This window comes from Triticum urartu, chromosome 7 (genome assembly GCF_003073215.2).
Source record: "Triticum urartu cultivar G1812 chromosome 7, Tu2.1, whole genome shotgun sequence".
NCBI classification, from domain to species: domain Eukaryota; kingdom Viridiplantae; phylum Streptophyta; class Magnoliopsida; order Poales; family Poaceae; genus Triticum; species Triticum urartu.
In genome coordinates this window covers 608,753,397-608,770,829 of record NC_053028.1, presented here as the reverse complement: position 1 = coordinate 608,770,829, position 17,433 = coordinate 608,753,397, and the positions used below count along the sequence as shown (strand labels likewise).

The window sequence follows — 17,433 nt, the reverse complement described above, 5'->3', positions numbered from 1 at the left end:
TCATGAAATAACACTGAGCTGTATGGTTTATAAAGTTTAAATCTGCTGCCTTCCTTACTACTCTACAATGGCATTATACTTCTTGAAAGATAATCCCTCTGTAAAGAAGTATAAGAGCATTTAGATAATTAAAATAGTGATCTAAACACTCTGATATTTCTTTACGGAGGGAGTATAGAAGAAAAATGAAAATCTTTGGTATTCTTATACTGTCGCAAATAAAATAACAGTTTTGCTAAAGCACATCTAGACATAAAATAATCAATCAAAGCAAAAGAAGCAAATTGAATGTTTAGAAGGCTATTATGGTAAATAATATCTGGGTTTTTACTGGTTAAAAATGCCCCAACGTCTTTGTTATCTAGCTTTAATCTGGACAGTTTAAAAGAAGCGAATGGACATTTTGGAGGAGCCTTCAGAAGATTTGGGGATTTCACTATCATAAATGGTCCACATGCATGGATGCTACTCTTTGGGTATCTACAAGGCCGGACCATCAAAACGGCAGGACACTTTGTCATCCTACGCAGATCCCTATTCGTCCACGAACACGTTTGCCCATCCTTTTTTCGGCAAACCAGATGCAAATCAAGGGGAGGTTTGTGGGCATGTGCGTGACCGCCAGGCCAAACCCAAAAGCGTTTCTGGCGTGCAACGGTTACTGCGCATCGATGCCGGTCAAGCCGCTCCAGCGCGGACATGACCAGATCAGGATTGTGGCGCCGCCATCGTCGCTCTCCGGGGCTATCATCCTCCCCGTCACCTGGCTCCTCCGTGAAATAGGAGATCATTCTCTTGGACGATGATGAGGAGGAGCAGGAGCCACAGCAACACCCGCACCTCCTCGCGGTGGCCGCCGCGATGGACCAGGAGTACTAGGCTGACATGGAGCTCCTCCTCGAGCGGTCGCTGCGCCGCCTCTCCGGCAAGTCAAGGTCCTCCCTCCTCCGGGTGCAACCGCATCCAAATGGGGCGCTGCGTGAAGGAGTACGTGGCGGGGACGGCGGGTCGTCATTTGGGTGGGAGCCATGGTGATGGTGGCCGTCATCGTCGCCGCGGCCTGGCGACGACATCGCTGTTTCATGGCGGGGCTCGCCGGACTGCCGCGAGTGGGAGGGCGTGGACTGCGGCGCAGTCACGCGTGTCTCGCTCGCCGGCCGTGGGCTCGGCGGGACGATCTCGCCGGCGGTGGCTAGGCTCGCCGCGCTCACGCACCTCAACCTTTCCAGCAACGGCCCCGCCGGCTCTATCCCCGCGGAGCTGCTCTCCCTGCACAATGCCTCCGTCGGCGACGTCAGCTACAACCGCCTCTCCGGCGCGCACCCGGACGTGCCGGTCGTCGGGCGGTGCGCTCGCCTCGCGCTAGAGCAACTATTTGTCCGGGCGGTTCCCGTCCGTTGTCTGTCTGGCAGTTGACCCCGAGCCCTCGTGCGAAAATCCACGTTCCCGAGCCCTCGTGTTGCTCAATGCCAGCAAAGTTTCCCTCCCAGTGCGTGATCCGCCCGGCACTCGCCGTGCTCGACGTCTCCGCCAACGCGTTCGGCGGGGCCATGCACCCGTCCCCCCGGCCCGGGTTCGGGAACTGCTCGCGGCTGCGCCAACCTCAACAAGCTCACGTGACGTCTCTGGAGCAGCTGGCGCTCCCGTTCAAATACAGGGGATGCTCGATCGCCTGTGAACCGCCATGCTCACCAATCTCGCAAGCTCGACCTCACCTACAAGGCTACAAGCTACAATGCGCTCACGGGCGAGCTCACACATGCTGGAGGAGTTCCGGCTCAGGAAGAACAACCTCACCAGCACGATCCTGCCGGCGCTCGGCAACAGGACCAGCCTCCGGTACCTGGACCTTCGGTCGAACTGCTTCGGCGGTGACCTCGGAGCCTTTGACTTCTCCCGCCTCGCCAATCTCACCGTCTTGAACCCAAAAATGCTACACTTACGGGGCTGGAATTACGGAAGGAACTTACGGGGCTGTCTTGAACCTGGCCTCCAACAACCTCACCGTCACTATGCCCAAAAATGCTAAACGTACGGGCCTCTTACAGGAGTTTTACAGGCCCTTTCCTAATGATCTCTCCAGCATCTACTCCTGTACATCGATGACGGCCCTGCGCGTGGCTAACAACGAGATAGATCACCGGGTAGCTGGCGCCGGAGATCGGCAACATGCGAGAGCTGCACTTCCTCTCGTTGATCGTTTACGCTTTTACTAGCACATGAGCGGCATGTTCTGGAACCTCCGGGGTTGCAAGGACGTGAAGGACCTCGCCGCGCTGCTCGGGTCGTGCAACCTCGGCGCGCGAGACCCTGCTGAACGCCGGCTGCGTCGGCGACAACGTCAGCAGCATCCGGCTGATCGTCATGGAAGTACAGACTGACGGCCTCAACGTCCTGAACCTCGCCGGGAATCGTCTCACCGGCCCGAGCCCGAGCTGCCTCGGTGCCATGAAGAGGCTCTACTACGTGGACTTGTCCGGCAACCACTTCGCCAGGGAGATATCGCCGTCGCTGATGGAGGTGCAGCTGCTTACGTCGGCGATGGCCATGTCGGAGTTCAATCCGGGCTATCTGCCTCTCGTGTTCACCGTGACGCCGAATGGGGCGTCGGTCATGCAGGGACGCGTGTACTACCAGGTGTTGGCGCAGCTCCGTCCGCACCCGCCGGCGATCACCGTAGACACGATCGGAGAGGAAGAAGACACACACAGAAACTTTGGTGGCGCACAAACACCTGCCGCACGAACGGCGTTTTCTGTTTTTCACCTCGAGCTCGATCTCGCTCACCACGGAAAAATGCACAGGTGGGATGGGGGCTTTATACCTGCGTGCGCAGACACGCCATCCCGCGCTCATACGCACCCACTCACCCACTCGCCACGTCCCGCGCGCTCCGGCTCGCGCACGCACGCGATCGCCGCGGCCGCAACTCACGCCCGACGCGGTCACTACACCCGCACATTGCGCCAACTAACTCGCGCACACACGCACGCACCCACGGACACGCACGCACGCTCCCGCGCCTGCCACGGGCCGGACCCGACGTGCCCAGCGCGCGCACACACACGCGCACGCGTCCGAGCCCGCCTTGGCTTATTGCCCAACATCGCCGCCACGCTCAACCTGAGCGACAACGACATCTCCGGCGCGATCCAGCGAGAGGTCTGGCAGATGAAGACGCTGCAGGTGCTTGACCTCAGCTACAACAACCTCTCTGGGCAGTTCAATGCGTTCCCGGCGGGGAATCTGAAGCTTTGCGGCGAGGCGATCCCGGATTCTCGGTCCGCTGCGGCAAGAAAACATGGGCGGCGACAGGCAAGGCTTCGTTGTCCAAGACCGTGGGCAAAAGAATCCTCGTGGCCATCGTTCTTGGTGCCTGCTTCGGTGTGGATGCCATCGTCGTCTTGCTCGGAGCCTCGGACTCGCCGTGATCGCCATCAGAATGTTCATGTCGAAATCGAACGGATCCGTCAGAGACGGCGGAAAGTGCGGCCCTGTTCGACTACTCCATGTCGGATCTGCACTGGATGAGTCCAAGGACACGATCTTGCTCATGTTGGAGAAGGCGGGCGGCGGCGACCCGGCGAGGAAAAGCGTCACGTTCTTGGACATCCTGAAGGCGACGAACAACTTCAGCCCGGCTGATCATCAGGTCGGGTCGCTACGGCCTGGTGTTCCTGGCGGAGCTAGAAGGCGGCGCGAGGCTCGCAGTGAAGAAGCTCAACGGCCACATGTGCCCTGGTGGAGCGGGAGTTTCGGGCGGAGGTGGAGGAGCTGCTGTACCCGTCCATGGCGAACGGCAGCTGTTGTGTTAATCTCAATGAACCTGAACCTGTAACGCTAGTGTTCTGTTTTCTGAATTTTCTGAATATAACGCCAGAGGCACGCTGTGTTCGTGCTGCGGCTGAATAGGGCCAGTGCTTACTTTTCCATGTGTATATCGTGTAATCGTCGGCCACGATCACGTCCAAAGGATGGCGCGGGTAAAACGGATCAAGACCGTCTTAGTAGGATCAGAAGGAATATAAAAGAAAGAAGGACCGTGATATTTAGCACATGTGTGGTCGATAGCAAAACTATCACACTCTGTGATTAACTCTCTTCCACGTCCATCCCTCTCTCTAATTACATACATGCACTAGAGGACAGAAAAGCTGATGTCATATTAGATTCTCTCCTATTTTAAAAATTCAAAATGTTTTATAGCTTAAACTGTTGATCCGATGCAAAAATCGTTTTCACATAAAATATTCGCCGCGATGAGATTTTCGAAACTAGATCCCATGTTAGTTTGTTTCGACGAATCTTTTTTTCAGGTCAAAAGTTACCATGCCTCGGCTACATAAGTTACCAAGCCTGTGGTATGCAACTTACAGTGCTATTTCCACATAAGTTACCGGGGTTATATTTTTCAGCAACCCCCCCCCCCCCCCCCCCCCCCCCCCCTCCCCCATGGGTCAAAAGTTACCGCGGGTGTTTGATACATAATTTAGTAGGTACGTGGTTCATATATTACCATGCTATTTTTCACATAAGTTACCGGGGTATGTTTTGAACAACCTTTCTCCCGATCAAAAAATTACCGTGGTGTTTCTCGTAAGTTGTCGGGTATACGGTTCACATATTACCTAGCTATTTTCACATAAGTTACCATGAGGAATGGGGTATGTTTTTCAACAACTTTTTTCCCTTTGGTCAAAATTACCGCATTGTTATACATAAGTTATCGAGCATGCAGTTCGTATATTATCGTGTTATTTTCACATAAGTTATCTGGGGTAAACGTTTTCAACAACTTTTATTTCTCCCGGTCTAAAAAGTTATCGCAGTGTTTGTACTAAGTTATCATGTAAGTTACTGAGGTTATATTATTCAACAAGTTTTTCTCCCTATCAAAAAAAGTTACTGTGGTGTTTATATGTAAGTTATCGAGTATGTGTTTCGTATATCATCGTGCTATTTTCACATAAGTTATGAGGTATGTTTTCAACTACTTTTTCTCGGTCAAAAACATTACCATTGTGTTTATCCGTAAGTTATCGAGTCTGCGATGCGTATATTAGAATGCAATTTACACAGAAATTATGGAGGTATGTTTTCAAACAATTTTCCCTCTAGGGTTAAAAAGTTATCAGGGTGTTCATGCGCAAGTTATCGTATATGTGGTGTGCATATTATCAATGTATTTACAGATAAGTTACCGTGATATGTTTTTAAACAACTTTTTTCCCTGGCCAAAAGTTTACACGCCTACGCCAAGTATGTTACCACGCCTACCGTGCATATATTATCATGTTATTTAAACACAAGTTAGCGGGGTTATATTGTCCAAAAAAATCTCGGGTCAAAAGGTTACCAAGGTGTTTGTGTGCAAGTTATCATATCTGTTGTGTGTATATTATCAAGGTATTAACACGAAATTTACTAAGGTGTGGGTTCTTGAACAATTTTTTTCCAGAGCCAAAAGTTATACGTAGGCTAAGTAAGTTACTAGGCATACAATGTGTATATAATCATCCTATTTACATAGAAATTATTGGGAGTATATTTTCGATATTTTTTTTCTTCGGGGCGAAAATGTTACCAAGGTGTTTGTGTGCAAATTATCATATCGGTACTGTGCATATTATCAAGGTATTTACATAAAAGTTACCGGGGTAAATTTTTAAACATTTTTTTCCTGGCCATGATGTAAAATCTACTATTGGCACTGCTGTTGCAGCGGCTTGAGACATCCATCAAGATGGCCTAGTAAGTGGAGTAGTATGAACATCTACAAATGGAAGAAAGAAATCCACGTGTTGCACCAGCTGCTGTTGTCTGAAGGAAAACTTCAGACTAACTGATGCATGTTGTCTGAAGAAAAACTCGATCATAGCTAGTGCGCCATTGTTTGCATTTTTGGAGGGAATCAAATCCTCTGCATGTACGCATGGCTTGCTGCAAGTGCACAAACACACATGCATACATATGATATATAGATGCATTGTTGTCAGATAGGTAGCTATATGTGTCATCGATTTCTGCAAGGCTTGGATGACAGGCGATCAACGGAACGTGAGAAAATTCGTCGATCCATCAGAGCGTAATTTATTTGCTGAGATGCATCCGCCCTGTTGTGCCCCACAACCACGTCGCTGGCTCAGCAACCTCCGGCAACCACTGCATGCCGCCTCCACCCCCACGGGTCAGGCCCACTTCCCATCCATCTCCCCATGAGTGAGCTCGGGGAAGGAGACACTGCCGGCGAGCCACATTGTTTAGGTCAGGGGCTCAGGGCCGTGTAGAGAGGGGGATCTCAGCGAGCGGCAGCGCAGGAAGTAAGAAGCAGAAGCAGGAAAAACAAGTGCGGGAGATGCAGTTTTGCGAGCGAGCAAAGGGAGGTGGTGCAAGCGATCGGGATCACGTGGCTGAGGAGTCGTTTGGACGGCATCCAGGTGGTGTGGCGATTTTGCAATCGGGCACAGGGTTGCCAAATACATATTTCGAAGAAAGAAACAGAAAAGACGTAAATTTTATGCGACTCGTCTCTGGGTTCGCGTTCGCTCACCGAAACTTTACTGTCTACGTGGGAGATCCTCTGTGTTGATGCTGGTGGGAGATCCTGCTTTGCCCGGGCGGATGGCCCGGCCGCGGTGCTGGATCGGTCGGATGACTTGAGTTTTCTTCCTTCCGAAAGGGACACTTTTCACGGTACTCAAAGCCAAAGAAGACGACGGCTGTTGCAGGTATGTTGGATTGATGTCTATGCCCTCTCAGCGCTGGTGTCAAGAAAGAAGGAAGCAGCGTGGCGGCAATTGTACCGAGGTCGAAGATAATGACCTGCTTGTGACTGGTTGCAGATCCTTCTGCTGCGGGGGTCTTCTCTCAAGATTCAGGGATGATGACACAGGGCTCTAGAGATCTTCATGGTCCTTTGTGTTTGCGTTTCAGTGTGCTTGTAAGAGTCAATTTCTTTATACTGATTCGTGATATGAATGATAAAATTCTAAAAAAAATAAAACGGCAGCGGCGAAAAGTACACGCAGCCGCCTAAGAGGATCGATGATGTAGGTACGACTGCAGCAGGGGCGTTCGTGACGCGCATGCCGGCGAGGGCCAGCCGGGTCCCGATTTAGTACCCGATGTGAGCGACTACAACTACGACCTATGGGCCGTGAAGATAAGGGTGTTTCTCTGATTGCTTGGCGTGTGGTTAACCTTGAGGGAAACACAGAGTTTGATCATGACAAGGACGACGATGCGTTAGCCGCGCTCTCCTAGTCTATGCCCGATTCTATGATGATGGCGATCGCAGATTGCGCGACTGTGCATGAAGTGATGCGGAGTATCTCAAGGTCATCTTCATGGACTTACCTTCGTCTACCCAAGCACCAAGTGAACCGATGACACATGCACGTGCAAGAGCTCTCGAGACCAAGATGACATCTCTCCTCTCGCAATCCCTCTTCGAAACCTACGAGACATGGCTACTACCTCAAGCGGAGACACTTTGTATACTCAGGTACCAAGGAGTTAGCCATGGAGAAACTAAAGAGCAAGTACAAGCGAAGAAGAGAAGCAATCGCGAAGACGGAGAAGAAAACGGACAAGTCAGGACTTGCCCGGACGATCCGGACCCAGCCCGGATGATCCGGCTACATAGCTCGAAGAGTACAGGAGGCCTTCCCGTGAAGTCGGATCATCCGGACCCCAGCGCGGATCATCCGGACGAAGCCGGACATCCGGACCAGGATCCGGACGACCGGACCCCCGGCAGCGCCTACGACACCTCCGGACGATCCGGAAGGTCGCCAGGATCATTCGGACCACCATCCGGATCATCCGGACCCTGCCTGCGTGTGTGACTTTGGCCGAAGCCCATGTACCTCTTCGCCCCCATAGCCTATATATACTCCAACTCCGCCCACGTTTTAGGGTAGCATCGTGATAACTCATTTTCGAGATTAGAGCATTGCTCAGCCACTTGTACCCCTACTTCATTGGAGACCAAGGCCTTCGCAGAGAAGATCTCCCAAGTGGATTCAAGATCCCGTCAAGGGAAGATCCCCCCGTGGATTCAAGAACCCGTCTCCTCACGGATCGGGAAGAACTACCCTTTGTATCCTCTTGTGTTGACTTTGGATCGTGTGTCTCGTTATGTGTATGTGGATCTAGCACATGTGTAATCGAATCTCGTTGATTTGAGTGTTTCCTCTCGTTTCCCCTCGTGTTTTCCCTCATGTGTTCGTCGGGAACCCCCCTCCAAATCGGGAAATATCGGCCCCTAGGGTTCCGCCCTACATCATCTTGGTATCATGAGCCATGGTTGATCACGAATTTGGACTCCCTACACCCGTTTTTAGCCTAATTTTGTGTGTTTTTGTCCAATTTCGAAAATCCCCACAAAAATAGCCTCACCAATTTTTTTGTGCTGTTGGTTTGATGATGTTTTGTAGAATTTGATCCGTGGATTCGTTTTGTTGCAAGTGGATCACTACAAAAAAATACACTTTCGTGATAATACGTGTTTATCACAGTAGGTCATGTTTTCTGTCATGCATGTACATATGATAACCCACAAGTATAGGAGACCCCAACAGTTTTTGAGGGTAGAGTATTCAACCCAAATTTATTGATTCGACACAAGGGGAGCCAAAGAATATTCTCAAGTATTAGCAGTTGAGTTGTCAATTCAATCACACCTAGAAAACTTAATATCTGCAGCAAAGTATTTAGTAGCAAAGTAGTACGGAAGTAACGGTAATGGTGGCAAAAGTAACAGTAGCAGTTTTTGTAGTAATTGTAACAGTAGCAATGGAAAAGTAACTAAGCAAAGATCAATATGTGAAAAGCTTGTAGGCATTGGATCAGTGATGGATAATTATGTCAGATGCGATTCTTCATGCAACAGTTATAACATAGGGTGACACAGAACTAGCTCCAGTTCATCAATGTAATGTAGGCATTTATTCCGAATATAGTCATATGTGCTTATGGAAAAGAACTTGCATGACATATTTTGTCCTACCCTCCTGTGGCAGCGGGGTCCTATTGGAAACTAAGGGATATTAAGGCCTCCTTTTAATAGAGTACAGGACCAAAGCATTAACACTTAGCGAATACATGAACTTCTCAAACTACGGTCATCACCGGGAGTGGTCCCGATTACTTCGGGGTTACTGGGTCATAACACATAGTAGGTGACTATTGACTTGCAAGATAGGATTAAGAACTCACATATATTCATGAAAACATAATAGGTTCAGATCTGAAATCATGGCACTCGGGCCCTAGTGACAAGCATTAGGCATAGCAAAGTTAATCTCAGCACATAATGGATACTAGGGATCAAACCCTAACAAAACTAACTCGATTACATGATAAATCTCATCCAACCCATCACCGTCCAGCAAGCCTACGATGGAATTATTCATGCACGGCGGTGAGCATCATGAAATTGGTGATGGAGGAAGGTTGATGATGACGACTGCGGCGGATTCCCCTCCCCGGAGTCCCGAACGGACTCCAGACCAGCCCTCCCGAGAGAGATTAGGGCTTGGCGGCGGCTCTATATCGTAAAACGTGATGAATCCTTCTCTTTGTTTTTTTCTCCCCGAACGTGAATATATAGAGTTGGAGTTGACGTCGGTGGAGCCTCAGGGGGCCCTCCACCCTCGTGGACAGTGTGTGGGCCCCCTGGTGTTGATTATTTCGCCATTATTTTTTCTTAATTTCAAAAATAGTCATTCCGAGAACTTTTATTTCCGCACAAAAATAACACAATGGCAATTCTGCTGAAAACAGCGTCAGTCCGGGTTAGTTCCATTCAAATCATGCAAGTTAGAGTCCAAAACAAGGGCAAAAGTGTTTGAAAAAGTAGATACGATGGAGATGTATCAACTCCCCCAAGTTTAAACCTTTGCCTCCTCAAGCAATTCAGTTGACAAACTGAAAGTGATAAAGAAAAACTTTTACAAACTCTGTTTGCTCTTGCTGTTGTAAATATGTAAAGCCAGTATTCAAGTTTTCAGCAAAGATTATGAACTAACCATATTCACAATAACAGTTAGGTCTCATGTTTCCTCATATCAATGGCATAATCAACTAGCGAGAAATAATAATAAATCTCGGATGACAACACTTTCTCAAAACAATTATAATATGATATAACAAAGATGGTATCTCGCTAGCCCTTTCTGAGACCGCAAAACATAAATGCAGAGCACCCCTGAAGATCAAGGACTGACTAGACATTGTAATTCATGGTAAAAGAGATCCAGCCACAGTCATACTCAATGTAAACTAATAGTAATGCATGCAAATGACAACGGTGCTCTCCAACTGGTGCTTTTTAATAAGAGGATAATGACTTAACATAAAAGTAAATAGACAGGCCCTTCGCAGAGGGAAGAAGAGATGTGTAGAGGTGCAAGAGCTCGAGTTTTGAAATAGAGATAAATAATATTTTGAGTGGTATACTTTCATTGTCAACATAACAACCGAGAGATCTCGATATCTTCCATGCTACACACATTATAGGCGGTTCCCAAGCAGAATGGTAAAGTTTATACTCCCCCACCACCAACAAGCATCAATCCATGGCTTGCCCGAAACAACGAGTGCCTCCAACTAACAACAGTCCTGGGGGAGTTTTGTTTGCAATTATTTTGATTTGGTTTGAGCATGGGACTGGGCATCCCGGTTACCGGCCATTTTCTCATGAATGAGGAGCGGAGTCCACTCCTCATGAGAATAACCTACCTAGCATGGAAGATATAGAAAGCCCTAGTTGATACATGAGCTATTCGAGCATACAAAACAAAATTTCATTTGAAGGTTTACAGTTTGGCACATACAAATTTACTTGAAACGCCAGATAGATACCGCATATAGGAAGGTATGGTGGACTTATATGGAATAACTTTGGGGTTTATGGAAGTGGATGCACAAGCAGTATTCCCGCTTAGTACAAGTGAAGGCTAGAAAGAGATTGGGAAGCGACCAACTAGAGAGCGACAACAGTCATGAACATGCATTAAAATTAATCAACACTGAGTGCAAGCATGAGTAGGATATAATTCACCATGAACATAAATATCGTGGAGGCTATGTTGATTTTGTTTCAACTACATGCGTGAACATGTGCCAAGTCAAGCCACTCGAATCGTTCAAAGGAGGATACCACCCTATCATACCACATCACAACCATTTAATAGCATGTTGGCACGCAAGGTAAACCATTATAAACTCCTAACTAATTAAGCATGGCATGCGCAACTATAATCTCTAATTGTCATTGCAAATATGTTTCATTCATAATAGGCTGAATCAGGAACGATGAACTAATCATATTTACAAAAACAAGATAGGTCGAGTTCATACCAGCTTCTCTCATCTCAATCAGTCCATCATATATCGTCATTATTGCCTTTCACTTGCACGACCGAACGGTGTGGATAATAATAATAGTGCACGTGCATTGGACTAAGCTGGAATCTGCAAGCATTTAATACAAGGGAGATGACAAGGTAATATGGGCTCTTGGTTAAATCAACAACAATGCATATGAGAGCCATTCAACATTTTCATCATGGTCTTCTCCTCTCGACCCCCAAAGAAAAGAAATAAAGTAAAACTATTTACACGGGAAAGCTTCCAACAAGCAAAAGAAGAACGAGAAATCTTTTTGGGTTTTCTTCTAATTACTACTACTACAAGCATGGAAATGAAAATTTAGCACAAAAATATTAGTGAGTAGGAGATACTGTTCGAACCGGTCGTGGAGGAAGTCGGTGAGGCCTGCATTCTCAGCCAAGTAATAAAAATCATCATAAATTCCGGCGGCCTTCAAGAATGTATCACAAGGCCATTCACACTGCCGAACCTCCGCGGTGCGAGGAAGGTTGTACTTGGGCTTCATTCTCTTCATTCTCCTTTCCCTTCGAACTCCGGCTTGAGGAGTCTCTCAACAATCTCTTCAACATATTCTCCCTCTGAAATTTTCTGAAATTTTTAGTGACTCAAATAAAAGTGAACCAAACTCAACAAGATTGATAGCAACTACTCCCACAAGTGCCTAGAGACTATATCATGCATTAGAACTACTTGGGACCATATAAATTTGACATGCAAGCTCAAGAACAGGGTCACCTAGGCAGAAAAATTTGCAATAAATAAAGCACTAGAACAAAAACTAATTGGACCATTGGATGAATCACATACCGAAGAACAATCTCCCCAAACAGTTTTGTGAATAGAGCTTTGAGCAAGGAGATAAAAAATGGCAGCAAGATGAGCTAGAACACAGGTTTGAGCTATAGGAGGATTTTTTATGGAGGAAGACGAAGTGAGTGGGTGTAGGAATAAGTGGAGGGGGGCCACGTGGGGCCCACGAGGCAGGGGGCACGCCCTGGACCCTCGTGGCCATATGGTGGGCCCCCCTGGTGTGTTCTCAGTGCCAGATATCCTTAAATATTCTACAAAAAATCACATTTTATTTTCGGGACATTTGGAGAACTTTTATTTTCGGGGTATTTTTTTATTGCAAGGATAAATTCAGAAAACAGGCAGAAAATACTATTTTTGCTTTATTTAATCTAAATAACAGAAAGTAAAAGGAGGGTACAGAAAGTTGTGCTTTCTAACCTCATCCATCTCATGCTCATCAAAAAGGAATCCACTAACAAGGTTGATCAAGTATTGTTAACAAACTCTTTCCGAATAACATGAAACCGGAGAATTTTCGAATAACACTAGGTTACCTCAACGGGGATATGCACATCCCCAACAATAAGAATATCATATTTCTTCTTGACAGTAGGAAGAGGGAATTCAAAAACCTCCAATAGTAATCGTTGGAATTTTTCCAATAAAATTGATACTGTGGACTTGAGGTTGTTTTCTCGGAAAGTGTACCGTATGCTCCTTACCATTAACATGAAAAGTGACATTGCCTTTGTTGCAATCAATAACAGACCCTGCAGTATTCAAAAAGGGTCTACCAAGAATAATAGACATACTATCATCCACGGGAATATCAAGAATAACAAAGTCCGTTAAAATAGTAACGTTTGCAACCACAATAGGCACATCCTAACAAATACCGACAGGTATAGCAGTTGATTTATCGGCCATCTGCAGAGATATTTCAGTAGGTGTCAACTTATTTAAATCAAGTCTACGATATAAAGAGAGAGGCATAACACTAACACCAGCTCCAAGATCACATAAAGCAGTTTTAACATAGTTTCTTTTAATGGAGCGTGGTATAGTTGGTACTCCTGGATCTCCTAGTTTCTTAGGTATTCCACATTTAAAAGTATAATTAGCAAGCATGGTGGAAATTTCAGCTTCCGGAATCTTTCTTTTATTTGTAACAATATCTTTCATATACTTAACATAAGGATTCATTTTAAGCCAATCAGTCAAATGCATATGCAAAAAGATGGGTCTAATCATTTCAGCAAAGTGCTCAAAATCCTCATCATCCTTTTTCTTGGATGGTTTAGGAGGAAAAGGCATGAGTTTTTGAACCCATAGTTCTCTTTCTTTACCGTGCTTCCTAGCAACAAAATCTCTCTTATCACAACGTTGATTCTTTGATTGTGGGTTATCAAGATCAACAGCAGGTTCAATCTCTATATCATTGTTATTGCTAGGTTGAGCATCAACATGAACATCATCATTAACATTGTCACTAGGTTCATGTTCATCACCAGATTGTGTTTCAGCATCCGAAATAGAAATATCATCGGGATTCCCAGGCGTGTCAACAACAGGTTCACCAGAAGCATGCAAAGTCCTATCATTTTTCTTTTTCTTCTTCTTAGAAGGATGATAACCCACAAGTAAAGGGGATCAATTGTAGCCTCTTTCGATAAGTAAGAGTGTCGAACCCAACGAGGAGCTAAAGGTGGAACAAATATTCCCTCAAGTTCTATTGACCACCGATACAACTCTACACACGCTTAACGTTCACTTTACCTAGAGCAAGTATGAAACTAGAAATACTTTGTAGGTGTTGTTGGATAGGTTTGCCAGATAATAAAGAGAGCGTAAATAAAGAGTAGGGGCTGTTTAGATAAAGACACAACTAAATTAGTTTTAGTAGAGAGCTTTTTGTTACGAGAAAGTTATTTGTCCCTAGGAAATCGATAACTAGACCGGTAATCACTATTGCAATTTTATTTGAGGGTGAGGCATAAGCTAACATACTTTCTCTACTTGGATCATATGCACTTATGATTGGAACTGTAGCAAGCATCCGCAACTACTAAAGATCATTAAGGTAAAACCCAACCATAGCATTAAAGTATCAAGTCCTCTTTATTCCCATACGCAAACAACCTACTTACTCGGGTATATGCTTATGCTACTCATGCCACCCACCATAAGAAAATCATGAACATATTGCAAACCCTACAGCGGGAATCCCTCATGCTTGCGCGACTCGGAGAGCACCATAGGACAACACCAATAATAAAACATGCAACTCAAACCAATCACGATCATCAATGAACCCATAGGACAAAACGGATCTACTCAAACATCATAGGATAGCCATACATCATTGGGAAATAATATATAGCATTGAGCACCATGTTTAAGTAGAGATTACAGTGGGTAAAAGAGGGGTTACACTGCTGCATAGAGGGGGGAAGAGTTGGTGATGATGGCGGTGAAGTTGTTGGTGAAGATTGCGGTGATGATGATGGCCCCCGGTGGCACTCTGGTGCCACCGGAAGCGAGGGGGAGAGAGCCCCCCTCCTTCTTCTTCTTCTTCTTCTTCTTCTTTCTTGACCTCCTTCCTAGATGGGAGAAGGGTTTCCCCTCTGGTCCTTGGTCTCCATGGCATGGGAGGGGCGAGAGCCCCTCCGAGATTGGATCTGTCTCTCTGTCTCTCTCTGTTTATGCGCTCTAGGTTCTGGCCCTTCACCGTTTCTTAAATTCCCGGAGATCCGTAACTCCGATTGGGCTGAATTTTGGACACGATCTCTATCCAGATATTAGCCTTCTTGTGGCAAAAGAAGGGAACCAACCGCCTTACGAGGTGGCCACGAGGGTTAGGGGCGTGCCCAGGGGGGCAGGCACGCCCCCTGCCTCGTGGCCCCCTCGGGCACTGTCTCGCGTTGATTCTTCTTCTCATATTTCACAAATATGCCAAAAATATTCTCTGTCCGTTTTTATCCTGTTTGGACTCCGTTTGATATGGGGTTTCTGCGAAATATAAAACATGCAACAAACAGGAACTGGCACTGGGCACTGGATCAATATGTTAGTCCCAAAAATAGTATAAAAAGTTGCCAAAAGTATATGAAAGTTGTATAATATTGGCATGGAACAATAAAAAATTATAGATACGAAGGAGACGTATCAGCATCCCCAAGCTTAATTCCTGCTGGTCCTCGAGTAGGTAAATGATAAAAAAAGATAATTTTTGATGTGGAATGCTGCCTAGCATAATTTGATCATGTAATCTAATCATGGCATGAATATTAAGACACGAGTGATTCAAAGCAACAGTCTATCATTTGACATTAAGACAATAATACTTCAAGCATACTAATAAAGCAATCATGTCTTTTCAAAATAACATGGCCAAAGAAAGTTATCCCTACAAAATCATATAGTTTGGCTATGCTCCATCTTCACCACACAAAATATTCAAATCATGCACAACCCCGATGACAAGCCAAGCAATTGTTTCGTACTTTTGATGTTCTCAAACCTTTTCAAGTTTCACGCAATACATGAGTGTGAGCCATGGACATAGCACTATAGGTGGAATAGAATATGGTGGTGGAGGTTGTGTGGAGAAGACTAAAAGGAGAAAGTCTCACATCGACGTGGCTAATCAACGGGCTATGGAGATGCCCATCAATTGATGTCAATGTGAGGAGTAGGGATTGCCATGCAACAGATGCACTAGAGCTATAAGTGTATGAAAGCTCAAACTGAATGCAAAGCAATATGACCATAAATGCTCACGTCATGTATATGATGATGATGGAAGTTGCATGGCAATATATCTCGGAATGGCTATGGAAATGCCATGATAGGTAGGTATAGTGGCTATTTTGAGGAAGATATAAGGAGGCTTATCTGTGATAGAGCATATCGTATCACGGGGTTTGGATGCACCGGCGAAGTTTGCACCAACTCTCGAGGTGAGAAAGGGCAATGCACGGTACCATAGAGGCTAGAAATGATGGAAGGATGAGAGTGCGTATAATCCATGGACTCAACATTAGTCATAAAGAACTCACATATTTATTGCAAAAATCTATTAGTCATCGAAACAAAGTACTACGCGCATGCTCCTAGGGGGATAGATTGGTAGGGAAATACCATCGCTCGTCCCCGACCACCACTCATAAGGAAGACAATCAATAAATAAATCATGCTCCGACTTCATCACATAATGGTTCACCATACGTGCATGCTACGGGAATCACAAACTTCAACACAAGTATTTCTACAATCCACAACTACCCACTAGCACCAATGTCGGTGTCAAAACCGGTGGATCTCGGGTAGGGGGTCCCGAACTGTGCGTCTAGGCGGATGGTAACAGGAGACAAGGGACACGATGTTTTTACCCAGGTTCGGGCCCTCTCGATGGAGGTAAAACCCTAGTCCTACTTGATTAATATTGATGACATGGGTAGTACAAGAGTAGATCTACCACGAGATCAGAGAGGCTAAACCCTAGAAGCTAGCCTATGGTATGATTGTTGTTCGTCCTACGGACTAAAACCCTCCGGTTTATATAGACACCGGAGAGGGATAGGGTTACACAGAGTCGGTTACAATGGGAGGAGATCTACATATCCGCATCGCCAAGCTTGCCTTCCACGCCAAGGAAAGTCCCATCTGGACAAGGGACGAACTTTTCAATCTTGTATCTTCATAGTCTAGGAGTCCGGCCAAAGGCTATAGTCCGGCCATCCGGACACCCCCTAATTCAGGACTCCCTCAATGACTCTAATATCACCATATTTATATCGCAAAACTATTGCAAGGAATCAAACATATCATATTCAGTGATCTACCAGTTTTATGCAGGATTTATGACTAACCATGTGAATGACCAGTTCCTGTCAACTCTCTGAATAGATATAAGTGAAGCAAGAGAGTTTAATTCTTTCTACAAAAGATATGCCCACGCTCTAACAAGTATAAGTGAAGCAAAAGAGCATTCTACAAATGGCGGTTTTCTATGTGAAGAGAAACATGCAATCCAAACTTCAAATGATATAAGTGAAGCACAAGAAGCATTCTATAAATCCATACTCAAAAGATATAAGTGAAGTGCAATGAGCATTCTATAAATAAACCAACGACCATCTCATACCAGCATGGTGCACAAAAGAAAAGTGAAAACTAATTGCAAAAGACACTCCAAGATTTGCACATATCGCATGAATGAAACGAATTCGAAAACATACCGAT

The 17,433-nt window shown here is 45.9% G+C and overlaps 1 pseudogene; it reads left to right on the top strand.

Moving 5' to 3' along the window:
* The first annotated feature begins 885 nt into the window (after positions 1-885).
* Positions 886-3,912, top strand: LOC125519159 (annotated as a pseudogene).
* The last annotated feature ends 13,521 nt before the right edge of the window (positions 3,913-17,433 follow it).